The sequence below is a fragment of the Nyctereutes procyonoides genome, unplaced genomic scaffold, assembly GCF_905146905.1.
Source record: "Nyctereutes procyonoides isolate TBG_1078 unplaced genomic scaffold, NYPRO_anot_genome, whole genome shotgun sequence".
Classification (NCBI taxonomy): domain Eukaryota; kingdom Metazoa; phylum Chordata; class Mammalia; order Carnivora; family Canidae; genus Nyctereutes; species Nyctereutes procyonoides.
The window spans coordinates 12,527,857-12,549,208 of NW_026575126.1; positions in this window are offsets into that span (position 1 = coordinate 12,527,857).

Sequence of the window (21,352 nt, forward strand, 5' to 3'; positions counted from 1 at the left end):
CAGGTGCCAATTATCAGAACAGGAAACAGATATTCAATCCAAAAAAAATTCCATTCCACCCCCCTGCCTTGGTTATATAAGGAGGGAAGTTCAGGGCTAAATTATAAAAGGATCCCTATTAGCTTACTGCCTTAAGTACCAATCTGGGTAGGTTTTTGTCTCCTCCTTGGGCTACTACTTCTTGGGAACTTGGGCACCAACATTCAGATCTTACATAAGAAAGCTTTATAAATATGAATATGATTTTCCCTAAATCTAAAGATGGTTTTCGTTTTTTTTTTCTTTTTTTAAAAAAGACCATCCTAATAGCCAGCATTGGATGAAGAAAAATATTCCAAGTAGATCTGAGAAAATGGGCACCAACACAGATGTTTCTGTGAGGAGCCTCTGCCCTTCCTCCCTTTTCCAAATATACAGCACTGAGTGGTGGCTGGCGGGGTCACGAGCAGAGGAAGTTCTCAGATGCCAGCGCCAAGCAATAATCTTCAAGTGGATGCCAGGCCGACAGGGATGTGGTGTTAGTTACAAGGAAGTCAGGAGGCCAGGACTGAGAGTCAAGGAAAGTTAAAAACAAAATCAGTACGAGGGGAAGGGTCACAGAGGGAAGCAAAGATGAGAGTCAGAAGGAAAACATCTGTAGGCACTGTGAGAGCTAAGAGGGAGGGGAAGTGGCTGGAGCACATTTTCGCCTTCCCTCTGTTGCATGTGGCATGGTTTTGATAGTCTCCCGTTTTTCTTATAGTATTCACAACTCAAGACTACTGATGGGCGGATAGGAGTTACTCTTTCTAAATGGAGGGCCACTGAACCAATGTTAACACTCACCTACTCCTCCAGGCCTCTCTCCTTGCTGCTTTGACCAGGCACCCAGCCCCACCAGCGAGCTCCGCGGCTGCTTGGGCCTCCTGTGCTGGAACTATGAGGTGGAGCTAGCCACATCTTGCTGTGCTACCTGGAGATAGCAGAGGATGTTATTTATTTATTTTTTATTTCGCTCAGTAGGATTTGTGTTTGCTTACTGTTGAGAAGAATCCAGAGAGGCAAACAGAGGAGGTGTTTTGTTGTGGTCGGTTTTTTTAATGTACGCTCCTCATTTCGTAGCACTTTACCAATGCGAGCCCTCTCTTACCACTTGATTTTAGTTATTCTGTCTTCCCCCCTCCATCTCCTATCCCCCTCTTTATCCCCCTCCATTCCTGTCTCACACTAATACACTTGTCTTTAGTCTTCTGATATGAACGTATCCTTTTAAAGATATTAGAGTATTTTATTTTATTTTTTTGATATTATTTTAAAATATAAATCATGTTGTGCTGTAAATTTCTTTCTGTTTCTTCCCTTTTTTCATGCTATACTATATTTGTAAGGTCTGTGCATTTTGCCACAGGTACATTTTTGTGTTTATTTTCAACTGTGACATCATAATCTACAGTATTCATCTATCAAATTTTAGTTATCCATTCCTGTGTCTCTTCCCATATTCTTAGGCTGCCTCAGAGTCTCTTCTGTAAAAACTGCCATGAACAAACTCAAACAGTCTCCCTTTGGGATCAATGTGAGAAATCCTCTGGGATATATACCGAAGCTAAGGATGGCTGGGATGTTGGCTCTGCACACGCATTATTCCCCTCACTACTATCAGATTGTAAAGCAAATATTTTGCAATTCTCCTGGCCATCTGGTTTCCATTTGACCTCTAAACTATACAAAAATCTCAAATCAATACTCCTTAGCCTCATCTCTCATTGTTCCAAAATTTCCTGTGTAAATTTGTTTCTTCCCACCTGTCATCTTTAGTAGAACCACATTATGGCCTGCAGACATTCTGCTGCATCAAAAATAAGTCTGGGCCTACTTTTGAAACGTTTGAGTTAGCTTTATTAGAATTGATATGGATTGAGATACCACAATATGATTTTTAAAGCCATTACTAACCTGGTCGTTAAACACTTGAATTAGCAGCATTTCAAACTATACCAACGGTCCCCGGTGAAACGTACTTCATGCTGGGGATGAAGAATTCATGTAGGTAAAGAATTCAGGTTCATTTCAAAGTCCTCCAATTCTGCATGAAACCCTGCATTGGTTCTTAGAGCACGAACAGTCACAACTCGTTCAGAAGATCAAACGATGTCATTTCACTAACATAGGAAAGGAGCAAAGCCATGAAATATGATTCTTTCCCCAGTGGTTTTGGTGTAAAACTTCTGAAACTCTTCCCCTTTAATAGTCATCAACACTTGACATTGTTTGATGACAAGTATAAATCTTCTACCTAAGTAGGTAGTCTCTGCTACACAGTGACACCCCCCCCCCCCGGTTTTCTTCTCACCTCCTCAGCCATCTTTGCCAGTTTCACCTATTGGCCTCTTGGGCCCCCTTTTTTCCCCCACACCCTCTCCTTGGGCTTAATGTGACCTCCTTAGAGAGAGTTTTCCTACTCAACCAATATAGAGTAGCCATAAACTCCCCTCTCTCCCTCTGCCTCCCCTTGATATATGTCTATATAACATATTATGGCACCCTCCCCCACAGAATACGTATTTCACAAAAGCAGGATCCTCATTCACCTTGCCAACCTCTGTATTTCCTGTGCCAAGCATAACACTTCTGTTGACTGGATGAGTAAATAATGGTCCAGGGAATTCTAGCGATATGTATAATAAATCAAGGCAAGGTCTTGATAATATGACCAGAGAAAGGGTAATGCCCGAATCCCACCACAGACTTTAACCATTTCATCTCACGATGGACTCAAGAGAAGAATTTGTGAAGATGGCAATGGCATGGAAACCACACAATCACTTTGTTGTCATCTGGGCTTGTGGCCAACCCTGGCGCAAAGTTCTACTATCAAATCCTTAGGATACTCCATTAAACACTAACCTAAATTTTGCATATTTGCCTATTCGAGTTGGCATTATGGAATCTTAGAAGACTGAGAAGAAGAGAGTATTGACGTTTAAGATGCAAGGGGGAAAGGTACAAGATGGCTAGGACCACTGTCTCATGCTTTAGGCTCTATAAGGCAAGGGCAAAGAAGAACACGCCATATCCTGTGAGCCCTTTCAATAAATTCTAAACTCACTCATGAGTAACTGTGGCCCCACATGTCCTGGAATCAGACCAGTCAGGTTATTTCTATCCTTCTTGAGGAGTTAGAAGAAGAGGGGTATAGAGTAGGTGACCAAAGGAGCCTCTTCCTCACGGACTTTCACTTGGTCTCCAACCTTCACCCATTCTGATCATTGTCCACTCTCCAGCTGTCACTTTGAGCTGAGCTTTTTGAGCTTTTTGAGGAGAAAAAGGAGAGGCAATTTTTGAAGCACTCTACAGTATTCAAAGTATGTTTACCACAAAATTATCTTCTTAGAATATTACTACAACTTTGTGAGGTAGGCAAGACAAATACCATCATGCCCATCACCAGAATTAAGAAACTTTCAGTCTCATGCTCAGGAAGCTTTGCCGCAGCTCTTGGCCACATGCAGTAAAGTTCTGTCTCCTTTCTTTCTCATTACATCCCATATATGTCAGGTGGGTAGGCTACTGGACTCCGTACAAATAAGGATTTTGTTCTTGATAGAATATCAGTTTCTATGGTGGATCTTATGAATTACCTGAGGCTTGGTCATTTTGGCTTAGCAGCAGATAGATCTTCTGAAAAGCCCCAAAGCACATTGTATCCATTTCTACCACCTTCCTGCCTCATCCCTGGTGAGAGACAATTGAGAAGGTTCAGGAAAACATAAAAAGCAAAATATACTTGTCTGCTGGAGAATAGAGGAAAACATGTAGAAGTTTATAGTCTATGTAGTCATGGTTGGAAATTTTAAGCTTTCCATTTTCTTTTTTTTTTTTTTAAGCTTTCCGTTTTCTCATGTTTATGCAGATAAGATGAAAGATCATTTGGAAATCTTGTCTGCAATTTGCTTCAGAAAATTTCAGCTTCCTTAAAGTAACCAAAGCAACTCTTTGTTCTGTGAGAAGGAAATACAATATTTACAATTCTGTAGATGGAGATCTTTAAAACACAGAAATCTTGTCTCCTTAGCTTCATATTAAATACCCATAGTTAGATGTGCTTAAGTAGCCTAATTTCAGTCAAGCTTTGCATTTGTGCTAATCCATACCATGTTTCTTGGCTCAAGCTGAAGCTAAAGCAACAGGGAATGTTCTTTATCCCTGAAGGATATTACTGTGTGAGACTCCCCATAAAAGTTAAATTTATTTAATACTTGTAGCAAGTCAACACTTTTATGATTAATATGGCTATTGACCACAATCTATTTATATACTATTTCAAGTTTGTGTTTGAAGATCTCAATAAATCATCTAATTTCACTGAGTTTGGGGCCCTAAGAAACTTCGGTCCAGTTTATTGAGCCACATACAACAGGTTTGCCATAAATAATAACGTCTTATTTATGGCTTTCCCCACTCCACTTAATAAAACATAAAGACAAATGATGGAATAAACTTGGAATAATAATAGTAAAAATTGAGTAAATTCTTACTATCCAACTAAAATAGCTGTACAGATTTACTATGTTTTAAACTGGCATACTGGGGTGTGTGTGTGTGTGTGTGTGTGTGTGTGTGTGTGTGTGAGAGAGAGAGAGAGAGAGAGAGAGGGAGAGAGAGAGATGTATGGTATACTCTGTTTTATCTGACATATAGTAGTTCACGCTTATTATATGTAAATAGATCTCATATATTGCTGAGATTGCTGTATTACCTTCCTCATTTTCTCTTATTTATTGACCTGATTAATTTGTGATATGGTTGAAATCAATTAAACAAATAAATACTTGAAAAAGGATGTCATGTCCCTTAAAGGTCCTATCAAAGGCTAATGTTACTGATCGACCTGCAACCAAGGACACTTCCCTGTGTAATTAGTATCCTCTTTGGCTATGCACAAAACTTTTAGAGAAGGACACATAAAACGCTGCATCAAGTAGAGAAGCAGATGAAAGCAATACGTCTTTTTTCACCCTTCTATGTACTGTTACAATGTGAGAAAGCTGTGTAGCAAAAGGAGGTGTCTTGGAAATGAAATCACAAATGTGGTTTCTATTCTAAAGAATGAATATGAAAGTTCTTTTCACCTGTTTATTTTCATTGGTGTAAAAAATAAGCCACACTGACTAGCTTATAAAGGAAAATCTACATCTAATAGTTTTCTCTTGATTTTGAGTTGCAGTATCTTAAACAAATGAATATCATATGTCAGTGTGTCTAGCACAAGGTTGATATATGGGCAGGTTTAACAAATATTTATCGAATGTGAATGTGTGGCTTTATTATTATTTCAAATCAACTTTTAACCATTGGGTTTCCTAACAGCAATTTATTACCCACACAGTATACTTGAAGCAAGTGTGGCTGACCTCACTGTCCTAATACATTGTTATCTTACTTTGGTGCTTTTTGTTCCCAAATGCCCTAGAAGATGGGATTTGTGTGTTTATTACTACAGAAAGGTCACCAAGTTGTCTAGATCATTGTTACTCAGTGATAAACCTCTAGTTCGGGCATCTTTCCTATTCAGACTTCCCCTCTCTTCAAAGGTACTGTTCAAGTTCTCCATGTATGCGCACGGTATGGGCTGCTCTAAGACTATTGCTTATTGTATGACTACCACAGGGCCCAGAATGGGAATTTTCTTCAACAGAAGATCTCATGTTCTTTTTATAATATTACTATTATTTTATATATTTATATATTATTTTATGGACATTATTTCTATATCTCTTATTCTTTTATATATTATTATATTCTTTTATATATTATTATTATCATCATTATTATCTGAGGCAAGGATAGGACTTAAATTTTCACACAATGTTTCCTGGTCACCTTCTGGAAATAAAAGGTTTGGGAAGGGAAACAAAACTTACATTGAGTCAGTAAATTCTCCAAAAGGTCTATGTGGTAGAAAGGATAGATGTTATTATCCCCATTTCGCACGAGAAGAAACTGAGATCTGAAGAAATTGAGTTTACAAAGTCACCACACAGCCAGTGTATCTTTTAGGCTCCTGGCAAGACAGAGACAGTGCCCAACCAAACTGGGTAAAATTAGGGAGAGTTTCATAAAAGGGCTATTTACAAAGTTGGAAGCAAGGTTTAGGAAAAGTAACAAGGAACTACGCCATATATTGAGGCTGGGAATAGCTGGGAACCTGAGAGGACAAAAGGGAGAGAGCCGTTCCTGGAACTCAGTGGTGGGCCACCAGATAGGCCCCTTGGCCTTTGGTAAAAGAGCACAAGCCAACTCAGTTACCTGAACAGGAGGAAAGTATAGGACTGAACACCTGACCCTACTTTCTTCCTGCCTCTGACCAGTTGAAGTCAGAGGGAAGATGAGTCTGAAGAAACATCCCATCTATATTTTATTTGGGACAAGAGCAGCTAGTAGAGGCAGAGCTGGAGTTCAGCTCTTTCCATGACAGAGAGGTTGCTCCCTTGACACTTGTCATATAGTCTCTGCTGACGAGTCATAATTTTCTATTTCCCTTAACAAATCTAGTCACATTTTGTCCCTTCCTTAAACAGCTTATGACTGGCTGACTTACAGGCCATGAATGGAAATGGCAATGATCCTGAAGGCTGATTTTAATATTCCTGAAGACAACAAAAATACCACTGTTAATAGAAGGACAAAAATAATCATTCCTCTCTTTCCCATATGAAGCATATGCCAAAGACTGATTGATCAGTCATTGATTAGACACCTATTATAGGCCCCAACACCCCATTAGGTCTTGCAGGGAATACAAAAGACAACAATGTGTAGAGCCAGCCCTTGCAAAGCTCACAAATCTATTTAAAGACCACTTATTATTGTTATAAAAGGTGTAAAATCAAATCTGTTTTTGATTTGGTTTGGATCCACACTTGTTCTAAATAGTAGTATTAGAGGGTTCATAAGTCTTGTGTTAAATTGTGTTAAATTGTTCTGTGGTCATGTAAGCTTAGGGAAAAACAGTAGAAGGAAATTAAACAGATTATTGGCTGCAGGCCTTTTCAGAGCCTTATTTATGCTAACATGCTTTGAAACTCTTTAGGAGTCAGAAATATTCTGTGAACTTATTTCCCAGAAACACATTTTCCCCCCATGTATGAAGTCTATGAAGACTAGTTTCTTTCCCCATTTCTTTTGAAAATTATGATCCCATGACCACATATCATTTCAAATTATGGGCAAATCTATTCAGTATCTTCTAATATTTTAACTTGGGTTGATCTCCTACAGGCTCTCTGTTAGGTCATTTTTGAATAAAATACACTTAAGGCAGTAGGAGATATAGTATTTAATGAGAGTTTAATTTCTAAAAATCTTTTCTTGATATAAATAAGTATCCTTTGGTTTATGGTTTGTACATCTAAATTTTATTTATCAAATTTCTTAAAATGGGATATGTCTGCATATAATTTTAAGGGTTTATTTTAATTTTTTTTAATTTTTTTCAATTTTAAGGGTTTAAGGGAATATGTCACTTGTCTTGTGTTTTACTTTATAAAAATGAAGCGATCAGCAGTGACAAAGTACAGCTCTGTACTCTCAAACATATGACTACAGATACACGCCAATATATACATATATATATATATGTATATATATATATATGTGTATGACATTTTTAGAACATGGTTTGTTAATATTTTTCACCAGGATATGGCACTGTCATTGCTTTTTCTTCTTTCTTGACCTCCCTTTAGCTCTACTCAGAACTCCCTTGTGCTGACATAGGACCTGAACACAGGACTCTAACCGAACATATGTTGCCTTGCACATGGACCTCACATGGCCTGCTTTACTCTTCTGGAAAGAAAAGTTAGGATCTGTTCCTGGGAGGCCCTGGACATTCATTAATTGGAAGTAACTTTGCTAAGGCATTTTTAAAGATAGATGAGTGTACAGTGGTGTGATGTGTTCAAGTGAGATTGGATTTGGGAATAAAGACATGAGATATAATCTCAGACCTGCCCCAGATTAGTTGTACAGCTTTACTAACTCTGCAGGGCTGGATGGAGACCTGAGGGCTTACAGAGAGCCCCTTCAAATCAATTCTGTAAAAGTCTTTATTCCCCATTTATTTAGAGGAGCAACTATACCCCGTTCAGGATAATTGGGAAAAGGGAGGATCACTGGTAGGATGGCCCAGCATCCTAAAAGTATTCTTTGCAAAAAAGGGATTCGTTTCCATAGTAGAAAGTTTATAGGTCCAAAGTAGTTATTAATGCCAATGGATAGTTTTAATCTTCTCCTCTCTTCACTCCCAAACACTCCATGTGATTTATTGCCAAAATATTTCATCTATATTCCTAGCACACACCAAAGAAGTTTTCACATAATTTCTTTCACTTTTTAACATTTCCAATGATATTTTAGTGCCCATAATGTTCAATATTTGTTATAAATTGGTGTTTCCAGGGAATTGGCTGGTTATCTAGAATTTATTCAGTTCTCGTAATTAAGGCAGTTTTTTTTTTTTGGGGGGGGGCGTTGTTTTGTTTTTGAGTTTTTGTTTTTTGGGTTTTTTTTTGTTTGTTTTTTGTTTGTCTTATCTTCTGAATAACATGGTTGGATGAGATTATAGTTACCAAACTTGAAAATCAGAATCATCTAGGGAGATTTTAAGACCAACCGAATCAGAAGATTTTGAAAGTGAGGACTCAAGCTATGTGTTTTTATAAATTTCCCTTGGATGATGCAGACACAATAGGTCTGTAGGCTGGTGCATGATATGACATGACTAAGTGATTTGTGATGGCTTTCTGACTCTAAAGACTGTGACCTGGAAGTGAAAGAGAGTAAATAGAATCTATGCTGGTTAAAATGCACCATTATGCTCTGCAAGATTTCATTTCTCACTGGGTATGTCATCACCACTTTAAGCAATCTATGGCAGAGATTATTGGCAGTCATTATTACCTTTCTTTTATACCAGAGGATTCAGAAGACCAGAGAAGGTAAAGGACTCCATAAATTCATTAGCATTGGAAGAGAACAAATAGCTCCTGACTTCTAGTACAATGATCTTTAAATTATAGCAGTTCTAATATGTGGAACAACACTGAAGAAGGGGGCTTTAAATGTTGATATGAACTCATTAATGCTTTCCCCCTCCCGCAATTGTAGGCCAAGGGAAACAAAAATGACTTCTTCTGGGTATGCTGTGGTTTTCCTATTTAAATGAGCCCATTAAAATTGTCCTCTCTTCTTCCTGCCTAACTAGTCTCTCTTGGTTCTCAGTGGATGAAATAACTTGTACTACTTAAGATTCATATTTCCTTTCTAACTATGCCTTGAAGGAGCAGGATTAACTTTCTCAGCTTCTTCTTCAGCAGTAAACTCTAATTGGCTGACAGCTTGCTCAGACAAACACATAGCCCCTGAGGGCTTTTATGGTAAAAGAAAAGAAAACATGGTCACAGAACCACCATTTCTCAATACATTTCTTCCACAAACTATAAAAATAGGAGTGCATCAAGAAGGCTGAAACAAAGATGTCAGATATTGGCCAATAAAATTTGAATATGACCCCCTATCATTTCTTCTTCCTGAAATACTTTCTTTGTCCCATATGAAAAAATATTCTCAACTATATAAATTCCAATCATGTATGACCATGAACACTTTGTTGAATCACCCCAGCCAGAAAGTTTGGAACTATCTAAAAGTGACCACTCATATACTGCCTATGTGTTTATCTGTTTCTTTGTCTGCTGGAGACATTGCTAAGATTCTTCTCAAATCTATATATTCCTTTTACCCTGCATAGCAATAATGGGTTTTGAGAAGGACTGACTGTATCCACAAATACAGCCTCATGTCCATGGACACTGATTCAAGTAACTCAGGCCTAAACAACCATTGGATGGCTTATGCTGGCCCCGGGGAGTAATAGAGGTGTAAAGGGGTAGTTCAATTAGCTTAAAATCCAAGACTTTTTCTAGAAATTTTGGCACCGGGACACTCTTTCCTTCTGGATTATATGGGCTGCAGAAGCCTAAACTGCTGCAGCCATTTTGCTATGATGAGTAAAGTCATCCTACAGATGAAGCTGACACAGTAGAAGAAGGCAGAAACAAGAGAATTACATAGAAATGGTGCCAGAGCCATTTCTAACTATAGTTTCTACAGTGATAAGGTGCATTAAAAATACCATTCAGATCTAGGATTTGTTACTTCTATTCTCCATTAAGCCAAGTCTAAAAAAGGTTTTAACAGGATTACTAAGTAGATAGATGAAGAGGATGTCATAGGATCAGAAAAGCTTTTGGCAAGTCTCTCATGAAACTTACAAATGCTTTAGAAAAATATAGTTTGGGTGAGTGATCAAATGCCAGTGTCTTCAGTGCCATGTCATAAGGTTCTGGCATGTTCAAATTCACATAACTGACTGGAGTGAAGAAATAGAATACTTAGAAATACTTTACAGATTTGGGTAGAATAGGTATTATGTTTGATGATTATGTTTGATGATTAGATTATTTAATCTAATAGTCATTTAGACCATTCATAGTCTAGAATGAATAAAAAAAGATGAAGTACATATATGTAAAATTTGAAAGTGTTTAAATAAAGATGAATCAGTGTGGAAAACCAGCAAGTCAGTGAAAAAACTCTGGGGGCTTGGTTGACTACAAACTTCATAGAAACTCATAATGTGACATGCTATTTAAAAAGCTGAGACAGTTTAAAGCTGTGATTAACAAAAGTATAATGTCTATGCCAGGAAAATAAAGACCAATTCTGCTTTTTTTGTGGTTAGAGGATATATGGAGTTGTATGTTCAATTTTGACATTTTAGCAGTTAGTAGGTTACGCTTGAGAAATAGTTACAAATTGGTGTTTCCAGAAATCTGAAGTGTCATATGACAACTTCTTAAAAGAACTGGGACATTTTAGTCTGTAAAAGTAAAGATTCATAGAGGCCAATATAGCAATCTTTACATATGTATTCATTAAATGAATAGGTAATCAGTGAACATTTATTAAATGATAGGACATGTGAGAGACTCTGGACATTTAAACATGGATGTGACCTGAAGACAAGTTTAGTTAAAAACAAAGATGTTGGTATAAGAAATTATAACATGGTAAGACTAGTATTAAGAGCAGATGGATATGCTACTATACTGGAATAGTAATGAAGCTACCAAACTAAATTTGATAGAAGCATTGGCCTCTAATTTGTGTTTAGAAGGAAGAGTCTGAGGTTCCCTTACTCATGGTGAAGAAGGGGAGCTTGAAATAAGAGAATAGGTTATTTAACTAAGATAATTTGGCTGAGGTGTAAAAAATGGATTAGAATCCTAAAGGGAGGGATGCCTGGGTGGCTTAGCAGTTGAGTGTCTGCCTTCAGCTCAGGGTGTGATCCCGGGATCCGGGATCAAGTCCCACATCGGGCTCTCCTGCATGGAGCCTGCTTCTCCCTCGGCCTGTGTCTCTGCCTCTCTCTGTGTGTCTCTCATGAATAAATAAATAAATCTTAAAAAAAAAAAAGAATCCTAAAGGGATTTATTAGGGAGAATAAATGCTTAAGAATTACCAACCCCCCAAAAAAATCCACAAAAAACAATCCAACTTTGAAAATAAAAAAATGAGGGAGACCTAACTACTGTAATTGAAAAAAAAATTAATATTACTATTAACAGAAAAAAAATCCTAGAAACATTATAAAAGTTAACATATGGAAAAAGTGCTATTTCAATGAACAAAAGTTTCTGAGATAATTGTTTAAATGTTTGAGAAAACTGAAATTAGAACTTCATTTATATGTCTAAATAAATTCCAAATGATGCAACAATTTAAATACAAAACATGAAATCTTAAAACAACTAAAAAATACGTAATTACTTCAGAGTAAGGAAGGTTTTTCTGAGCATAAATTCAAAAGGATGGGAAAAAAAACCCATAAAGGAAACAACTCATATATTTGGTTCATCAAAGAAGAAGAAGAGAGAAATAAAAGAAAATCAATAAGAGACATCTGCCCTAGTTTCCACCCCGCTACATCCATCAGCACTCAACTCTCTTTCCCCTGTGTTTCTCATTTCAGTGAATTGCATTCCCATCTACCTACTCAGATCAAACCTTTAGAAGTCACCTTTGTGTCTCTCCTTTTCTCTATTATTTCTCCACATCCAATCTGTCTGCAAGTATTGTCTGTTTTACCAATCAACATGGGTTCCAAATCCATCCACTTCTCTCCATTTCTCCTTGCCATCACTTTAACTCAAGCGACCATGGCTCAGATTCCTGTAATTGCCTCCTAAGTGGTTTTCCTGCTACCACACTTAGTGCTTTAAAACCCCATTCTCCAATATCAGCCAGGGTGTTTAAAATGCCGCAGTGATGTTCATTACTCACCTAATAATTATTGAAGAACCTACTATGTGCCAGGACTATTCTGAGAATTGAGGCTAAAGCAGTAAGCAGAACTATCAAAATAGCTGCTTCATGGAACTGACATTCTAGTGAAGGCAGGGGCCAGGGGAAGACGATAATAAATCAGTCAAACAGTATTTTAGAATATAAGGACCATGGAGAAGTATAAAGCAGGAATGGGACATAGGGACTGCCTGGGAAGTCATCTGTAGTTGTATGGTTTGTGTACTGCATAGAGGCTTGGCAGAGGGGATGAAGGGATTGAAATCCCAGGGAGGTAATTTTTCTAATTCTTCTGCCCAGATGGTGCTCATTTTCCAAATACATCTGCCCATAGTGAGTATCTTTTTCTAATTTACTCAAAGGCACAGTTCATGGACCATATAGATGGTTCTATTTTAAGAGGATCACTGACTGCTACGTGAAGAACACACTGCAAGGGCGAAAACAGGGATGTAATTTAAGAGTTTTGTAAAATTCCAGGTGAAAAGTTTGGGTAGCTTAAAGAGGACTATAGTGATAGAAGCTCTGAGAAATGTTCTTTTTCTGAGCCTATTTTTCCCCAAGTTTTATTGAGAAATAATTGACAAACATGACTGTAATGCTTAAGGTGTACAGCATGATGATTTGATTTCCATATATTGTGAAATTATTACCACAATAGGTTCAGCAAATGTTAATCTTTTCATATAGTTACAATAAAAACAAAAAAAATACAATTTCTTCTTTTGATGTGAACTCTTGGGATTTACTCTCTCAACAACTTCCCTTCATATCACACAGCACTGTTAGCTGTTGTTGTCATGGTGTGACTCACATTCCTACTACTTATAAGTGGGAGTTTGTACCCTTTGATCACTTTTCTCCAATCCCCCTCCCCCTACTCTCTATTCTGCTAACCCCAAACCTGACCTTTCTATGAGTTTCATTTGTTTTTGTTTTAGATTCTACATATAAATGAGATCATACAGTTTTTGTCTTTCTCTGACTTACTTCATTTAGGATATCGCCTTCGAGTTCCATCCATGTTGTTGCAAATGGTAGAATTTCCTCATTTTTTATGGCTGAATAATATTCCATAACTTCTGTATCCATTCGTCTGTCCATAGGCACTTACGTAGGTTATTTACAATCTTAGTGATTGTGAATAATACTACAATGACCATGGAGGTGCAGATATCTTCTCATTTCCTTTGGGTATATTCCCAGAAGTGGAATTGTCATATGATATTTCTATTTTTAATTTTTTAAGGATCCTCCATACTGTTTTCCATAGTGCCTATCCCAGTTTAAAATCCTGCCAATGGTGTACAATGTTTCCCCTTTCTCCACATTCACACCACCATTTGTTATCTCTTGTCTTTCTGGTGATGGTCATTCTAACAAGCATGAGGTGGTATCTCATTGGGGTTTTAATTTCCATTTCCCTAATGACCAGTGGTGTTGAGCATCTTTTCATGTGCCCAGTGGCACTTCATATATTTTCTTTGGAGAAATGTCTACTTAGGTCCTCTGCCTATTTTAATTAATTGTTGTTATTGTTGTTTTGCTGTTGGGTTGTGTGAATTCTTTATGTATCTTTGATATTAACCCCTTATCACACATGGTTTGCAGATTTTTTTTCTCATTCTGTATTGTCTTTTCACTTTATTGATGATTTCTCTTGCTACATAAAAGCTTTTTAGTTTAAGATAGTCCCATTTGCCTATTTTTTATGTTGTTATTTGTGCTTTAGTTTCCATAGCCAAAAAATCATTACCAGGATCAGTGTCAAGGAGATTTAATCCTGTATTTTCTTCTAGGAGTTTCATGGTTTCAAGTTTTACATTTAAGTCTTTAATCCACTTTGAGCTAATTTTTATGAGTAGTGTAAGATATGGGTCCAATTTCATTTTTTCACATGTAAATATCCAATTAACCCAGCATAATTTATTGAAGACACTGTCTCTTCCTCGTTGAATATTCTTTGCTCCCTTGTCAAATATTAACTGGCCATACATGATTAAGTTTATTTCTAGGCTCTTGATTCTGTTCTATTGGTCTAATCTGTCTGCTTTTATGCCAGTATGATACGGTTTTCTATAGCTTTGTAATATAGCTTGAAACCAGGAAGTTATGCCTTCTGCTTTGTTCTTCTTCAGGATTTCTTTGGGGTCTATAGTTCCATTTATATTTTAGGAGACTTTTTTTTTCTACCTCTGTAAAAGTTCCATTAGAACCTTGATAGGGGTTGCATTGAATCTAGAGTTGATTTTTGATAATGTTGACATTTTAACAATATTAATTCTTCCAACTTACAAACAAAGGATACCTTTCCATTTATTTGCATCTTTAATTTCTTTCACCAATATCTTGTGGTTTTTACTGTAGAGATTTTTCACCTCTTAAATTTATTTTTATGGTTTTTTTTGTTATTTTTATGCTAGTATAAATGGGATTGATTTCTTTGTTTCTTTTCCAGAAAATTTATTTTTAGTGTATAGAAATGCTGCTGATTTTGTATGTTAATTTTATATCCAATATCTCTACTGAATTCATTAATGAGATCTAACAGATTTTTGTTGTTATTGTTGGATCTTTAGGATTTTCTATGTATAAAATAATGTCATCTGCAAATAGAAACAATTTTACTTCTTCCTTTTCAGTTCTGACATCTTTAATTTGTTTTTCTCTCCTGATTGCTCTAACTAGGACTTCTAGCACTGTATTAAATAGGTGAGGTAAGAGTGAACATCCTTATCTTTTTCCTGATCTTAGAAGAAAAGATTTCAAACTTTCACCTTTGGGTATAATGTTAGCCTTGGGTTTGTCATTTATGGATATTATTATATTGAAATATGTCCATTCTATACCTAATTTGTTAAGAATTTTTATCATGAATGAATGTTGAATTTTGTCAAATGCCTTTTCTATGTCTATCGAGATGATCATATGATTCTTATATTTCATTCTTTTGATGTGATACATCACATTAACTGTTTTGCTTATGTCGAGTCACCTTTGCATCCCAGGGATAAATCCCACTTGATCATGGTGAATGATCCTTTTAACGTGCTGCTGATCTCAGTTTGCTGGTATTGTTTTGGAAATTTTTGTACCTATATTCATGAGAGATATTGGCTTGTAGTTTTCTATTCTAATAGGGTCCTTTTCTGGCTTTAGTATCAGGATAATGCTGGCTTTGTAAAATGAGTTTGGGAGTGTTCCTGGATGTATTTTAAGGAGGTAAGAAACAAAATTTGCTGTTTGATTGCATGTGGGACTTTCACATTTAGACTCTTATTGAAATCTAATAGCTCTACTTTCCATCCTCTTGGACATCATCTCCATCCATTCTCCCTGATGCTTACAAAACTTCAAATGGATCGCCTTTCTTTCCTATCCTTAAGGATTCCACGCTGATCCTTGATCCTGGGCCTTGGCATTTGCTATATCTATCATGAAATTCTTCCCTCAGATCTTTGCATGGCTTATGCATTCTCAGTGATCGCTGAACTCAAATGTTACCTGCATAAAGAAGTCATTTCTGACCCTATCATCTCCAGACACTCCTTACCTTTCTCTTTCTTATGTTTTCTATACATAATTTATCACATTCACTAATAAGTAATTTTTTTATTTGTTTATTGGCAGTTTTACTAGAATGTAAGATCCATGCCATTAGGAATATTATCTTGACCTGAAACAATAGGTATAGGAGTTATTGGAGCGTATAGACATTTACTTAGAACTTCCATTGTCATTCACAGTTTTGACTACTGCCTGGAAATAAAATTCTCACCTTTTTTGAATGAAATTAAATGCTAATGAAGTGGACTTGCATTGCACAAAGTTGTGAAGAGGATGAAAGTTTCTTATCTTCTTCCATTCAGTTTCCTCTGGAAGTGCCTAGGGCGTATTAGGGTGGATAATGGTATCTATTCATTTTAAATTTCCAGATGCTCTACTTTCTATACTTAACTTGGAAATTATCTTATATTGATACTGCCCAGTGTCAGAGATTATAAAAAATTGAGAAGATAAAAATAAAGCAAGCTTACATTAATCAGAAGCAATAATTTAGAATGAATGTTAGTTTTGTGTTGATAATACAATATTTTGTTATCACATACAGAACATCGGTTATGTACATGAAGGGCACATAATTGTCTGTTTATAAGTCCTGCCTAGGGGTAGTTTAATTCTATTGCCAAGCTGCTTAGAAATTCAGTTGATACAGTGCAAATTAATGGTCAATGCTAATAATACAAAGTTTATGAGATTTACATCCAAAACAGAGGCCATTACAAATAACATTTCAATTATTAGTTCTCCTGGTAGTCTTTAATAAAAGAGATGAAATAGTTATCTTTGTAAAGCCCTGGTTAGATTTAAATCTTCCTAAATGTGCATGTCTTTATTAAAAACATTGCAGAGCATTGTAGTAAATTTTTAAATGTAAATATCTAAGTTATTTTAGACTCTTTTGTGTGCTAATTGGTATATAGGAAGCAATTTCAAATGATAAGCCATTTTTCAGATACCTACAATGAAGTAGACAGCTTGGGTTTATTTCTTTCTGCCTTACTCCCAAAACACCAAAGCACATTGACACTTCAGAATCTTTACCTTAGAAAATAACTCCTGAGCTGGCAGTCACTAGAAATGAGAGGCTCAACCCACTCTGAGTAAACCCAGGAAAAAAAAAAAAAAAAGCCACTCAAAAAATAAAGTCAGGGTGAACTTCAATAGATTTCATTTAAATTCCTACACATATTTAGCACAGTTTGTATGAGTGAGCAAGGAGATAAGCAAAGATGTAAATGTGGGAAACCATGATGGTGAGATGAATTTACACAGCAATCGTCTACCTGTGATCTCACTTCCCGGGTGTTCTCCCACTGACCCAGTTTCTACCTCATATCTTACTACAAGAGCCTTCCATCTAGCCTGCCTGCTTCTAGTCTTACTTTTACTTTCTTATTACCACCCTCCTTGATAAAGCCAAAATAGTCTATTTGCCAAGTCATGTGAAATTGTCATCTAGAAATTACATTCTCAAAGAAACCTTTTCTAACACCCAGGTTTGATCATGTGTATCATGAGCTTCCTTCTATATTCACCATATTGTATCGACATTAGATATTCACAACTCTCTTTTTCTCTGTAGACTCTAAGTTCCTCAAGAGGAGGAACTGCCCTAGTCGTGTATTCTCAAAGGCTAGTGGAATTTGTGGCATAGAGTAGATACCCAAAAAAGATCTGTTACACTGAACTGATATATAAAAGTCTTAATGTTGTCCATTCATTATTTTCATTTTGGGTTTCAAAAAATTTTCAAGTTTTTTTTTTTTTAATTAATTATTTATTTATTTATGATAGTCACACAGAGAGAGAGAGAGGCAGAGACACAGGCAGAGGGAGAAGCAGGCTCCATGCACCGGGAGCCTGATGTGGGATTCGATCCCGGGTCTCCAGGATCGCGCCCTGGGCCAAAGGCAGGCGCCAAACCTCTGCGCCACCCAGGGATCCCTTCAAAAAATTTTCAAAAACTGAAAACAGGGAGCTTGGGATGAAAATGCTTCCCCAGTTTGTATATACTTCTATAAGGATTTTTTTTAATATTCCAGGGTGTTTTGTTTGACATGGGGTGGTCTAGTTCTGCAAACTTTATTTGGAAAATAATTTTTTTTGATATTCTTAAAATATTTGAGTTCAAAACTTGTCAGGTCTCAAAACCATCACTTCATGTTTTATCCCATTCCTGCAGGGGCTTCAATACAGCCTGTCTGTTTCATTTCATTTCTTGTATAAGGGAAGAACAGTGACTACCGTGGCAGTAGAAAATGCACTATCTTTGCAGAATCAAAGACTGGCTATGCTTTAGTATTTACCTGCACTGTGAGAATTCTGTGATCAAAGCCTGGACAAGATGGACAAGGTCTTGAAAAGGAGAATCTCCATTGTTTCTCATGGACTACCACCCAACTGTAGTCTAGGTGACTTCTCTTCAACTGCATACCTTCAGTCCCCCATCGAGTTTTATAAAATATCAGTGCTACTTCTCAAGGAGCACACTGCATGATTTTTGTGAGTCCCTAGAGCCAGCCATTGACTTGTAAGTCTCCATAAAGCTCTACAAAGCATCAGCTACTCTTGAACAAAAAGCATTGTGCATCCACTGTCCCTGGAGAATGACTAAACAAACCTCTCCTGGAGATCAGCATGCCATTGAAATACAATTTGCACCTGGTGGCAAAAGTTGCAAAAAGTCAATACTTGATGAGGGAGAACTTTTAAAATCCTTGAAACAGCAGAGTGGCTCAAGGCTATTTGTTGTATTTGCAATAAAAGTGTAATCCAGTGTAATATGCAGGTAGTTACCAACTAGAGAAAGCCAGCTGTGATACTATTGAACAACCATCCCTCTATCCCACCAAATGAGCTGTTAAAAGAACAAACAGAACTGGTAAAGGACTAATAAGAATTTTGAAAAAATCTTCAGAAAAGGTTACACATCAGAGTTACTCTAGAAGCTGTAACAATTACAGAAATCTTGGTGATTCTACAATATACATTTCAAATACTTAATTCTAGGTTTGGGAGATGCCTGAAGAGGAAAAGCTGTTTGTGTGCTGAAAGAAACTTTGGTGGGGAAACATTAAACTATACAAAACTTATTTATTTAAAAAAATTGGAAACAAGCATGTTTGTTAGAAATACTGCATTTTGTGTTTTTATAAACCTTATGCTACTACCATCTGTAACGTTCTACTTTTCTGGAACCTAGCTGGTTTAATTTGGAGTTGATGTTAGTTCACTACACAAATTTTACATATAACACTCCCTTATCTGTAGTTATGTTGGGTTTCTGGATAATATTCCATCATCCCATGCAAATAATAGAAAAGACATGTTGTCCCTTAAAATATCCAGTGCAATCAGAGGCAGGATTTCTATAATGAGGATCTGAAGGGATTAGAAATGATTATATATCTAAAAAGAAAAAGAAAACATAAGGTTTTAAATTCACATGTTGATTTTTCTTTAATTTAGTAAAGAAGTGGGGCACCTTGCTGGCTCAGTTGGTAGAACATGGACTCTTGATCTCAGGGTTGTGAATTCAAGCCCCACGTTGGATATGGAAATTAATTTAGTAAAGGGATAGTGATTCAAATGAAATTTTTAAAAAGTATTCTAGTTCCTCTGGTGTGTATAATTTCTGTTTTTAAATGAAACTTCAAGCAATGAAGAAAACCCTTTAGTTCAATAGTTAAGAATACACAGAAGAACCCTTTTAAGCACTTAAATCAGAAATTGCTTTTGTCTTAGTTAATTAATCACTGGTTAGTTTTCTTTTCTCTATCTGGCAAGTTCTACTGAATTGTGTGATATTTTTTGAAATGAAAATTGGATACTGGAGTTCTGGAGTTGGAGCATTCCTTGAGATAGGAAATAAAAGTCAAAGAGGGCTCAAGGAGCAGAATCCTAATAATTTAGACATGGTTTTTCTGGGCAAAGGGAGAACAATGGGAAGTAGAGTTGGTTTGGATGGGGGATAACAAGCCCAACGAAGGCAGCTTAAGTTTGAGATTTGAGGGGGATTTTCAAGTTTAAATACCTTGAAGGCATTTGAAATATGAACCTAGAAATGAGTACAGAAAACAGAAGTGGAGATGAGAGTTGCTATTTATTGGTATAGACATGAAATCAGAACTCTGAGGACAAAGCACTTTGTCTGTTGGATGGGGATTTTTTTTTAAGTGAGAGACAATGTCCACAATTAAAAGATACAAATAGGAGAGTGAAAAGTAGGAAATATTAGCCATAGAAGAGCCAATGGTTGCTCTGAAAATCAATCAAAAGAATACTTTCAGTTGAAGGATGGCCATTATCAGAGTCCAAAGGTGAAATGAGTGGAATGAAGAGAGAAAGAAAATAGAATAGATGATCAGAGTTGTTTATAATCCTCTAGAATCTTTTAGTAAAATGATAGGTATTTCCCTTCTTTTAAATACAAAGTAGAAGAAATGGATTTGCTAAGAGCAGATGTCTTCTGTAGAAGAGATACAGAAATAAATGTCAGTTTTTATGATTTGGTCTTGTCTTGTTAAAAGGAGTATACTTTTTGACACTTATTGGTAAATCATCTGTAACATGAGATAAGTCTTATATTTATTGAGTTGTTTACTTTAACAGACAGTCATAACTACTTGGTTCGAATGTTATTTGAAACTCAGCTACAACTTTTTAAACATTTTTTATTTAAAGAAATGAAAGTGAGTGATAAAATTGATATCACTAGTACATAGACATGATTTTGTGAGTGGAATTTGCCCAGTCTTTGAAAGGAGTAATTTTATTTAAGATTTTATTCAATAAAGTAGTGAATAGGCTGTTGGATTTATATTAAAAACTTTTTCAAGAAGGCATGGCTTCAGATAATATGTCTAAATTTCTTAAAATGAGACCAAATGGTGACATTTTATAACTGATACATATTTTCTTCTAGAATTTTCTATTTTCCATCCCCTCTTTTCATGTCATATTGGCTTTTATATCATTGTTCATTATTTTTAACTCATGAAAAAGTACCTGGTGCTATCATTTTTTAGCATAATTTTAGAAAGAAATAAGAAATCTTACCATTCACTGTGGCTTCTTAAGGCTGAAGTAATTTTTCAGAAGCATTTCAGAAGAGATTGTGTCCAAAATTTTTTGACTCAATGAACAAAAATAAAATAAAATACTAGGCCTATGAAATATAGGGTGTAATTTAATTCAGCTTTTTAAGCTTTATGAAGTTTCTATTGAGAATTAACAATTATTATTATTACTATTACTATTTCTTAAAATTGATACAGTAATGGAGTTGAGAAGGATGTGTATAATTTCTTCTTGTGTGCAGGTGGGGAGACTGAAGATCTGAAGTAAGTAGAAGTAATTTTTCCTCCAAATTCCCTTCTAT